Source organism: Chiloscyllium plagiosum, unplaced genomic scaffold (genome assembly GCF_037043375.1).
Source record: "Chiloscyllium plagiosum isolate Xiang-an unplaced genomic scaffold, Cpla_swu_hap1 HiC_scaffold_7, whole genome shotgun sequence".
Classification (NCBI taxonomy): domain Eukaryota; kingdom Metazoa; phylum Chordata; class Chondrichthyes; order Orectolobiformes; family Hemiscylliidae; genus Chiloscyllium; species Chiloscyllium plagiosum.
Genome location: NW_028270145.1, coordinates 41164865 through 41177161, shown reverse-complemented (window position 1 = coordinate 41177161; position 12297 = coordinate 41164865). Strand labels below are relative to the sequence as shown.

Sequence of the window (12297 nt, the reverse complement as noted above, 5' to 3'; positions counted from 1 at the left end):
GACCATATGTGTATCCCAGTCAGTGTTGGGAAAAATAAAATCTCCCATCATCTCTACCCTTTGACAAAGGGTCCGTTAGACTCGAAACGTCAGCTCTTTTCTCTCCTTACAGATGCTGCCAGACCTGCTGAGATTTTCCAGCATTTTCTCTTTTGGTTTCAGATTCCAGCATCCGCAGTAATTTGCTTTTATCATCTCTACCCTGCATCTACATCATTCCATAATCTGTTTACCTATTCATTTTTCTACCTCACGCTCACTGTTGGGAGGCCTGTAATACAGCCCCAACAACGTAACTGCGCCCTTCTTTGTTCTCAGCTCCACCCATAATGCCTCACTATTCAAGCCCTCCATAGTGCCTCCTTCAGCACAGCCGTGCTATCATCCCTGACCAGCAATGCAACTCCTCTCCCCCTTTTACTTCCCTCCCTGTCCTGTCTGAAGCGTCTATGTCCTGTAGGGATAGTGAAGGGGCTGGAGGAAGATAAGGAGATAAGGAGGGTTTAGGTGCTGGAGGAGATTACAGAGATAACGGGGGGTAGTGGAGCTGGAGGGGTTTACAGAGGTAGGGAGTGGTATAGGGGTTGGAGGCTGTTGGAGAGATATGGAATAATGTCAATAGTCAAGATGGCTTCTCATACAGGGAGGGATGTAACCGCTGGATGGTGACACAGAAAGAGGAAGGGATGTTGGGGCTGGAACAGATAGGGATAGGTACAGATACAGTGTCTGGAAGATGTTACAAAGATAGGGATGAGTTTTGATGGATGGTGGAAGATTGACAGAGATAGGAAGGTTTGTAGTTTCTCAAGGACATTAGAGATGAGGGGTGTATGGATGGAGCAGGTTTACAGATATAGGGAGGCTTGTTGTGGCTAAAGGAGGTAACAGAGATGGGAGGGTTGTAGGTGCTCTGGGAGGTGACTGACCTAGGGAGGTGTGCAGGAGCTGGAGCATGTTATAAAGGTAGGGAGGAGTTTAGGGGCTGGCAGAATTTACAGAGATAGGGAGGTTTATAGAGATTAATGAAAGTGACAGAGATGGAAGGATTCTAGGTGCTATAGGAGGGGACAGAGATAGGGAGGGGTGCTGGGGCTGAGGGATGTTATAGTGAGGGTTTCAGTAACTCCCTGTTTGATCGCAGTGAGGCCTCTTGAACTGGACAGGTCAAAGTGTGACCTCACTGTGTACATCACAGAGAGAGCTCAGACATCACAATTGATTTGTAGACTGGCTTCATTTGAGACATGAGGTTGCTCCAGTAAACACAGGGAAGGCTAGATCACTGCACTGACCATGTCTCTGGCTGATCTGTCTGAGAGTGAATGTGATCAGCAAGAAGATCAAAACAGCTTCACAGAGACCACATTGTGTTGTGTAAATCCCATTAGCGAGGTGATCAGACAGAAGGTAGTGAGATTTGAAAGGTCCCTCAAAAAAATCTTTCTCTTGCACTGACTGAGGTTTTGGTGGGAATGGGGATTAAATGCTCAGAGATTTATTCTGAGGAATTTTAGAACTTAGTTAAACTGGTTAAAATATCCAGAATTGATTCTTAACATGGGTCAGAAACTTAAATTCCAAATATTATTCCTCTCCTCTGACCGAACCAATCCTGACATCACTGGTGGAAATCACGGTTTTAGGGAGGGATGCACTTGCTGTGATAGGTTACAGCGACAGGGAGCAGTGCATGGGCTGGAGGATGACACAGCGTTAGGAAGAGTTGGAGGGACTGGAGGAAATAACAATGATAGGAAAGAGTATAGGGGCTGGAGCAAGTTCCAGAGATATCGAGAAGTGCAGGGTTGAGTGGAGGTTACAGAGATAGAGAGAGCTGTATGGTCTGGAGGAGATAACAGAGATAGGGAGATGTGTAGCAGCTGCAGGAGTTTTCAGAGATAGCGAGGTTTGTAAGTGTTGGAGGAGGTAACAGAAACAGGAAGTTGTGTAGAGGCTGGAGGAGGCAACAGTGATAGGGAGGGCTGCAGAGACTGGAGGGGCTGACGGAGATAGAGCACAGTTTAGGGGATGGAGGATGTTACAGCAATAGGGAGGGATGTCAGGGCTGGAGCAGATTTCAGAGATAGGGAGGGTGTAGATCTGAAGGAGCTTAGAGTACTCGGGAACGGTGTCGATTCTTGAGGAAGTTAGAGAGATATGCCGAGTGTATGTGCTTGAAGGGGCTCTGAGACAGGATGGTGAGTTGGGGGTGGATGAAGTTATAGACAAATGGAAAGATACTGGTTTTACAGAGATATGGAAGTCTGTAAGGGTTGGAGAAGGTTACTGAGATTGGGACGAGTGGAGGGGCTGGAGGATTTTAGAGAGTGGGGACATTCTGTCGACCCATGGAGAATATTACAGACAAGGAGGAGAGTCGGGGCTGACAGAGATAGGGATGTGTGTTGGGCTGGAGCTCATTACAGATCTGGGAGGCAAGTAGATGCTGGAGGATATTATAGAGATAGTTGGAGGGATTGGAGGAGATTACAGAGATAGTAGTGTAGGGGCTGGAGGAAGTTACAGAGATATTGAGGGGTGTAAGGCCTGGAGTCATTTAGAGGCAAGGAGGGGTGTAGGGGCTGGAGGAGTTTACATGCTGTTAGAGTTTATCAAATTGGGGGAGGGGTGTGGGGGGGGGGGGGGGGGTGTCGTGGGGGCTCAGGGGGCTGGATTGCAGATTAATCCAGAACCTCAGCAAATGCTCTGCGACTCAGGTACAAATCCCATCACAGCAGCTGGTGAAATCTGAATTCATTAATAAAGATTTGGAATTAAGAATGTACTAATGGCCATTAAACCATTGTTAATTGTCAGAAAAATCCATCTGGCTCACTGATCTCCTTTAAGAAAGGAAATCTACCATTCTCACCTAGTCTGGCCTACATGTGGCTCCACACTCACAGCAACACAATTGACTCTTAGCTACTCTCTGAAATAGCAAGTTGTATCAATGGCTAACAAGGTCTCAATGAAGAAATGAAACCACATAAATAACCTGGCATGGTCTCGGCACCAGAAAAGACAATGCCAGAATCAGCCTTGTGGACCCTGCAAATCTCCTGGGGCTTGTGCCAAAGTCAGGAGTATGGTCTCACAGACTTATCAAGTAAGTCTCTATCTCTCTCTCTCTCTGTGCCCGCCCTCCTCTCACTGTGTTTCTGTCTGTCCTTATCTTTGTTTCCTCTCTCTTGACCTCGATGTAAGAACGTTTGACTTCATCTGTCTCTTCGTCCTTGTACCTGACTTTACCCTTTATCTCTTTCTCCCTCTTTCTCTAGCTGTCTCTCTCTCTCTCTAGCTGTCTCTATTTCTCTGCTTGTCTCTGTCTATTATACACAGTGCCTGCCCAAAAATCATCTTGCACTGCCCCACGATGTTGTGCTTTGCTGTTCTTGCACAGGCTCAACATTCCCTTCCCAAACAAATGACTTCACCCTTCTTCAGTTTGAGTTTGATTTGTCACTTTTCTGCCCAACTGAGCACTTTGTAGAACCATAGACTCCCGAAAGTGTGGAAGCAGGCCATTCGGCCCATCGGGTCCTTGCTGACCTTCCGAAAAGTATCAAGCCAGACCCACCTTCTTGCAATATCCCTGTAACCCAGCATTTCCCATGTCTAATCCACCGAGCCTGCACATTCCTGGGTACTCTGCAATAATCAGAGAGCTCTGTCACTATTGATCCTCTGATTGTATCCCACACCCTCAATGCCACTCCCTGAATTGTAAGTTTGCATAAATTGTGCAATGTTGCTGAGTTACAAAGGTGGAGATCCTGCACAAATTCACAAAGATCATACCCAGTTATATATCACGTTGACCATCAGATCATGTTGTATTAAAATGTCTCAAGTTTTGACGAGAATTGAGAATCAAGAAGTTATTAATTAGATTTGTAGGTGCCAGTGTTGGACTGGGGTGTACAAAGGTAAAAATCACACAACACCAGGTTATAGTCCAACAGGTTTATTTGGAAGCACTAGCTTTTGGAGTGACACTCCTTCAACCACCTGATGAAGGAGCAGCGCTCTGAAAGCTAGTGTTTCCAAATAAACCTGTTGGACCAAAATCTGGTAATATGTGATTTTTACCTTATTGAGGTATCAAGATCATCCAAGTGATTTGGAAGTGCAGGTAGTGAACAATCAATCTGCAGTGAGTGTTCAGAAACAAGTTGGGGTGGTGATGGCAATGAAATTGGAGAGGTTTTTAAGTATTCTTTGTTACAGGTTTGAGCAGGGACACATATTGTATACAACACTTCCCAATAAAGCAATCTTACATCAGGTAGAGTATAGTCTGGTTACAGAATAAAAACCCCTGCACTATCACTATCAGACATTCCCAGGACAGGTACAACACAGGGTTGCATAAAGTGTCAGACTCTTCTGGTTTGAAATCTCCAACCTTCCCAAGGCAGGCACCTGCATTCAACTTTCCAAATTTCAAGCAGTGTATGTTTCTGAAGCAAAATGAAGCCTGTACACTGTGTCATTGAAGCAGTTACAATGTAGGGACAGTAAGAGATTGACAGAGCTCAAAGCTGTGATCTCACAGAGAGTGAATTTGGTGAATGATGGATTGGGTGAAAAAGGGAACAGAATACTCTTCTCCACTTTTCATTTGCTTTCATTGAGAAGCAATGCCAAGTGCTTGGTTCCTCATACAGTGCAGAGGAAGGAAATTTTTGGGACTAACTGGTAAGCCATTTAACATGTTATAACTGGTCAGTAACTACAAAATAAGATTAGACAGCTCTGCTGCAAGGAAATGGTAGACAAGCAGGAAGCTAGAAGAACACAACAAGCCAGGCAGCATCAGGAGGTGGAGAAGGCAATGTTTCGGGTGTAACCCTCCTTCAGGACTGGGGGTGGGTGTAAGGGGACTGCAGATAAAGAGGGTGGGGGGAGCAGGGTGGTGAGGTGGGGATAGGTCAAGCTGTTTGGTCGATGGGAGGAATGAATACAGTTGGTGGCTAGAAGGGAGAGGGGAGAGGGGAAAGGCTGGGAATGGAGTCAGGGGAAGGAAAGGGAGGCTGTTTGAAATTGGAGAACTCAATGTTGAGTACTCCGGACTGCAGGCTGCCCAGGCGGAAGATGAAGTGTTGTTCCTCCAATTTGTAGTGGCAATGGAGGAGGCCGAGGATGGTCATGTCAGAAAGGAAGTGGGAAGTGGAATTAAAATGGGCTGTGACTGGGAGGTCCGCTTGGCCTCTGTGAGCCTGGCCGAGATGCTCAGCAAACTGTTCACTAAGTTTATGTTTGGTCTCCCTGTTGTAGAAAAGACCACACCGGGAGCACCGGATACAGTAAATTAGGTTGGAGGAGAGGCATGTGAACCTCTGTCTCACCAATGATGCAAAATCTACCAGCACACCACCCCCTTCACCTCCATCCAGTGCCCCAAACAGTCCTTACAGGTGAGACAATTTCAAATAATCCCCTTTCCCATCCCCTGATTCCCTTCCTAGACCCTCCCCCTCCCTTCCATTCTTCTCATCGACCCTTCCTCCCAGCCACCAACCGGATTCACTCCTCCCATTGACCAACCAGGTCATACCCTCTACCTGTCTTCACCTATCCCCACCCACACCCTGCCCCTGCCACCCCCTTTATCTGCAGCTCCCCACAAACACATCCCCAGTCCTGAAGAAGAGTTACCCCCAAAATATTGCCTTCTCCACCTCCTGATGCTGCCTGGCTTGCTGTGTTCTTCCAGCCTCCTGCTTGTTTCCCTTGGAATTCAACATCTGCAGTTTTTTTTGTCTCTGAGCAAGGAAATGGTCAGCATGTGGAATGTGGGATTCTGGGAGGTTCGATATGTCAGAGATAAACATATCTCCTGGAAATGTCACAGTGTGCATAAACTGAAGCTCTGTTTTCCAGAATGAGAGTAACTGTGGGCCATCCACGGGGCTGAGGATTAGGGGGATAATACATTTATGGAGATGGCTCCACCACAGTTTAGTGTGTATGGGTAAATAAGGAATGAGTGACAATCAGGTATCTCAGGGGTCCCCTGAGATGATCAAGATCACACACCAGTTTCCTGCTTTGGAAGCTTGTGATGGAAAGGATTCATTAGAGGAATGCAGACAGAGTCATGTCAGGAAGGTAGGAACAGTGGGTACATAGTACTGATAATGAGCTCTTTAGTTAGAGGAACAGAGTGGAGTTTCTACAGCTATAAACATACCTTCAGCATGCGATAACCTCCCTCCAACAGGGATATCACAGAACTGCAGGAAATTCTGCTGCTGCAGGAGGATCAAACGACAGAGGTAGTGCTCCATGTTGGTGACAAAGACCTCGGTGGGAATGCAGGGATGTAGCCCATATAACAGATTTGAAGCAGCAAGGAATGAGATTGAAAAGCAGGATGTGGAACACAGTATTCTCAGAATCACTGCCAGTCCCACGTGTTGATCAGAATCCGAGCAGAATAATTGGATGGTTGAATATGTGTCTGGAAAACGGGTTCAGAAGGTCAGGCAGCATGTTTCAAGGCATTAGGACCAGCTCTGGAGCAGGCTAGAACTCAATAAGATGGACAGTTTACATCTTGGTAGAACTGGAATGAACATCCATACAATTCCTCCAAATAGGTTTGTGAGTGCTGTTGGGAGGTGATAATCGAGATTAGAAATGGCTTGGGAATGTAAGTGGCATCTTGGCTTCAAGGGAAGGCTGCATTCATATTCTGTCCCTCCCCGACCAGTCTCTTGGTCATGTGCTGCAGGATCCTAAATTGCTCCCAATCATCAGACTTACTATTGTTTCTGGGATTGTTATCCGCCATTTCATTTGATTTTCTGCAACAAAACCTGTAATTTTTTTTAAGCCATCACACCAGCTGGTAACATTTACAGCATAGCAGAACATCGAACACTTTCATATTGAGTTTATGCAACAAGACTCTCACAATCCAAAAAAAAAAATGAAATCAGTGGAAGAACATGGAACATTTTGAATACACGAGTGAGAATATAAAATCGAGAATTTGGAGGACAATATGCCTGTGTTGGTTTTTGCAGTCACTGGATGATCAGGGAATATTGGGATTTGCTGGAATTTGCAAGGATGGCGGAAGACACTTGGACAAAGTAAAGGTATGGAGTTTCTAATCTGGTCTCCAGCCAATATGGTGCATGTAACAAAGGTCCAGATATAACAACGAAATACATTACGGGTTTCACCAAATATGAACTGAGGCAGGGATATAGGAGCTGTTCTGCAGATGGAAACAATTCTTCATGATGATGTAAATATCATTTTGAATTTATCACACCCTTCAATATGAAGCCACAAGCAAACAGGGTTCATCCAGAGTCAGTTCACAGTGAGCTAAATGGAGACAGTGAGAGCCACAAAATGTTTTCATGATGAGATGTTGCCTCATTTGCCATATCCGCCCCCATTCCCAAGTTTCGGATCACATCTGCCACCAAGCCCTCTAATTGGGCCTTGGAGTTTCCCAACGACTTTCCCAAAGACTGTGTAAAGAAATGCATAATGAAATGGAGTGATATCAGTCTCAGAGCAGGGCAGACAGTGTGGAAATGGGCAAAGTAAATTATCGCTAAAAATATATTTGCAATAAAAAGACAGACTTTTTTTCTGTTTACACATCTCATTGTTTAGTTTTTATAACAGGAACTTTTCTTTCACCTTTTCCAGATGTATATATCAGAGACTTCAGTGCGGAAGAAGATTTAATTCCTTTTTTGGTTTGGCTTTTGTTGCTCCACTTCCTACTAACTGTTGCTGATTGCTAACAGCACTTTACACTGGCTTTACACCTCCAATCTCATTCACTTTGCCCCTCAGATGGAGTCATTCCTTGCCCATTAGGAAAGGAGTGTTATCATGTCGCTGCTCCTCCTTCTCCTTTCAGTCCATCCCTCACTTGGACTCCTCGTTCTTTTATCTGCCGCATCCAATGTTGACTCTCAGCTCCGTGGATTTATTCATCAATTTAATTATTTTTATAAGGGGATATTTCACTGCATACTTTAACTGGTCTCTGAAACTATTCTGCATCACCACATAAATAAATGCATTTGTGCAGCAACTTAAGTCCCGCAGCATAAATGTGATTAGTTCGAAGAGATAAAAATCATCCAAATAATAACCAACATTGAAGAAATATAAAATATACCCCAACCAGAGAAGTATGAAGCTGGCAGATACAGCAAAGAGTAAAGTCACAGATTTCTTTCTGCTCTCTATCTCGGGGTCATTCTCTGTTTTCCTTTGACCCCTCAGTCCCTTACGTGTCTTAACTGCTTCGAAAATGTGTCTGACAGTCAGGATGTTCAGAAAGAGAATAAAAGTGAATGTGAGAAGTGGTGTTAAAAATGTTTCAATATATCTATAACTCAGCCAATGAGCATCATTATAATATCTGTAGGTGGTGTAACAGTACCATGGAACATTGTTAATGATCCTTCCGGCTTCAAATCGAAAATAGTTGGGAATACTCTTTAAAGAAAGGAAAATGCAGATTGTTGCTAGAACCCTCATTGCAGTTTTCTCTGTGCAATACTGAGATTTCATCTGATGAATACAAATGGCAACAAATCGATCAAAAGAAAAAACGACAGTGAACCAGACAGAACAATCAACGGTCAAGCGGTTCAGGGCATAGATGGCTCTACAAACAGGAGTGATGTCCAGGAAACACCATGGATAATAATAGTAAGTAAACTTATGAAGCATGATATCAAAAGTAACGTACAGTAGATCAGACACTGCCATGGTTACCAGATAACGAGTGGTGCATGTCGAAAGACCACACTTGCCCAAGAATAGAATTGCTGTTAGACTAACTATAAGAGAGAGAGAGAGAAAAAAAGACAAAGTTACTGATCAAATATTCTCTGTGCATGATGGATTTTAGCACAAACGTATTTGTTGTCTGTGTCTTATCATCAGAACCACTATAGTAACACCTCTCAAATGAATCAATTGCACTTTTAGAGACACAAAGGGAATCACATGATTAGCAAATTACTCCCAGAAAGACATTAATGTACTCAATATTTTTGGGGGAAGGCAGAAGTTGTTTCTTCTCCTTTATAGGTTACTGTGACTGGCAGGAGTTTCCCATAAGACCAGAACATCCCCAAGAAGACGCCTGGGATCAAGAAAATAAAGAATAGGAGACACCTGACATGGACATTGACTGCAAAATGTTTGCATTCAGCTTTGGAGTTTCCGTAGCTCAGATTGCCTCCAGAATTGTATGTCCACACTATATGACAGATAGTGCAAGATATTGAATCACTCCACAGTATCTAGGAATGGATGCCCTCCACAATATGGACAAATGAAAGATTGGACATTGAGTCACTCCCTCATGCACAGGACTGAACATACTGACAATCTGAATTATGAAGGTATTCAGCAGTGAATCCAACCATCATGTCCCAGGTTAGATAGCATCATATACAAGAGTTTTTTTTTAATCTGTACAGTGTGGAAACAAGCTCTTTAGCCCAACAGGTCTGCACCAACTATCTGAAGAGCATCCCACTCAAACAGCTGCCTACCCAATCCCAGTAACCGTGTGTTTCCCATGGCCAATCCACCGACCCTGCACATTTTTGGACTGTGTAAGGAGACCAGAGTACCCAGAACAGACTGAGAGAAAATATATAAATGGCACACAGTCACCAGAGGCTGGGAATGAAACTGTCTTCCTGGTGCTACGAGACAGCAGTGCTAATCACCGAGCAACCATGCCATCCAGCTTCCAATATTTGTGATGGAATTCCCCCACACATTCAAGCCTGTAAACCATAGTCTTCACATAAATAAAATCTGAATCCATGCAGCATCATTCATTGCATCTTTAGAAATCAGACACTTTATGTGGGATTAAGCAAAGCTTCTTGCCTGATGTCTAGGCTCACGCTCCAAAACCCCTCTCCTAGGCTCTCTCCTTGTGAATGGAGATCCCCCTCCCAGATTTGGAGCATACACTAGGGCTAGGAATCTTCACGGTTTAACCAGCACTCTCTGTGGAGATCACCAGAATTGCATCACAACTTGTTCGAGGAGACCAAACACAGAATAGCCTTTATTGTCCCATAAACTCAATGAGTACAGTGAGAAGTTTATACCTCACCAATTACAGTGCCAACTGAGATACAAAAGTAAAAATTCAGGACAGCAGACCATGCTGGAAGCTAGTTTTCAGTCTGCGCCAATGACACACCATGCCAAGAAGCCGCTATGCAAGGAAGCTGCTACACTAGACTAGGACATTGCCATGTCACCCTGGGAGACTGCTGCACCAGGCGGGGAGGTCACTGTGCTGTAAGGCCACTGTACCAGGTCAGGAGGTTGCCACACTGGGAGGTCACTGCGGCAAGAATAGAGGATGGTACACCACACTGGAAAGCTGCTGTGCTAGGCTGGGAGACCCCTACAACAGGCCAGGAGGATACCGTGCCTCACCGGAATGCTGCTATGGGAAGCTAGAAGGCTGCCACAACATGCCAGGAATCTGTTGTGCCAGGCCAGGAGACCGTGAGCGGAGGCTGCTGTGCTAGGCCAGGAGTCATCACCAAAGGCCGGGAATCATCTCTGCAGGCAAAGAATCGTCGCTTCCCAGAGGCCAGGAGTCGTCACCAAAGGCTGGGAATCATCTCTGCAGGCAAGGAATCATTGCTCACCAGCGGCCAGGAAGAAAAAGAGCAGGAAAAGAGAAAGAAGAACACGTGGAGTGGATGAGTTCTGGCTGGAACATCCTACTCCGCTGCCTTCTTGGAGCTTGGTATCAGGAACTGCTGCTGTGGATCCAGTCCAATGTCAAAGATTAGGGGAGATGATGGCGTTTTGGTCTTATGAGATAATGATTTCAGAGATCAAGGGGAGCTGGGTTCGATATCCACAACGGCAGATGGTGAATTCTATACAAATCTATACTTAACAGGTGACCACCAAACTGTTATCAGTTGTCAGGAAAATGAATCCCATCTCCTCAGAGGAGGTAAGCTTTCATTCTAACATGGTCTGGGCCACATGGGGCTTCAGTGTGACGGAAATATGCCTTTAAGAGGGATTTATTTTGTCCTGTTCTCTTGAAGAGAGCTATTGTCAACTAATGGTGAGGAGTCTGCTCATGGAAAGCAGATTAAATAGCTTTGTTATTTTTTAATTTTACATGAAAAACACCTGAGTGGATGGAGTTAGGCTCACGAACTCCCAGGGTTTTAGTTTCTGCTTTCTGTTGTTGAACTTCGTGTTTTGGAGTTGAAACTGGTCAATACAGCTCTCTCTCTGCTGCTGCAGAAAATCTTGAGGGCTCTCTCAGTTGTTGAAAGGGTTCTTTCAGTATTTTATTCTGCCGCGTTAGAATGAGAAGACTGCAATGAGAATCACACTATTTTGTTGAATTTGCTTTCGCCAAGGGTGTGTTTATGGATGAGGTTAAAATACAAATTACTTTGTCTCTGGTCAATAATATAGAATAGAATGTATCTGCAAATACAATTCTGCAAATGCAAATTCACCTCATTGACATATGTGTGTGTGTGCATGCATGTGGGAAGGAGAGAGAGAGAGAGAGTGCGTGTGTTGGGGCGGTGGGGGAGAGGGACAGAGTGTGAGTGTGTGCATGCTTAGTGGAGTGCGTATAGGTGGAGTGGTCAATAGCCACATTTGATACCCAGAGGATGGCCTCAACTGGGATCTGGGGTTTATGTCACACTACAGTTGACTCCACTACACCATACACACTCACACACACATATATGCTCATACACTCACACTGATTCTTTCACATACATATTCTCTCAGCCACACACACACACAACCCTCACAAGCACACCCTCTCACAGGCTTATACTCCATCACACTCACACTCTACCAAGCACATGGTCTCGCTCGCACGCACACTCCTCTCCCTCACATGCACACACACAGACATTTAAGTCAAGTTCTGAATTTGCATTGGCAGAATTGTATTTATAGATACAATCTATTTTGCTCAAGAAGCACACAATCTGCAGGCAGTGAATGCAGGCAGTCAATCCATGTAACATTTTATAAATTCCTACGTTGGAACTAGAACCAGTCTGACTCAAGGATGGAATAGATACAGTCTCTCACCTCACACATTTAATGCATTGTCTGAGCAGGAATGTCACTTGTTTTTATAAAACCTTAAGTTATCTCGGGAATATGACTTGAAAGAAATTCTGGGATTCACATATTAGTGAATCAAAACCCGCAACCAATTCTAAAAGAAAGACTTAACAACAATCTAGATTTCTTCAATATATTGTA

General features: G+C 44.6%; 1 long non-coding RNA gene across 4 annotated transcripts in view; it reads right to left on the bottom strand.

Annotated features, from left to right (window-relative positions):
- The window catches only part of LOC148149596 (uncharacterized), a 66844-nt gene that overhangs the window by 5470 nt on the left and 49077 nt on the right, over positions 1-12297 (bottom strand). For 2 of the 4 annotated variants that reach the window (XR_015757641.1, XR_015757644.1), the window contains one exon: positions 7080-8831. The exons of 1 other annotated variant lie outside the window; for it this stretch is intronic. This is a non-coding gene — a long non-coding RNA (uncharacterized LOC148149596). Of the gene's footprint in view, positions 1-7079; positions 8832-12297 lie in introns of those variants that run through there. One more of the 4 variants, XR_015757642.1, reaches the window with a different exon arrangement.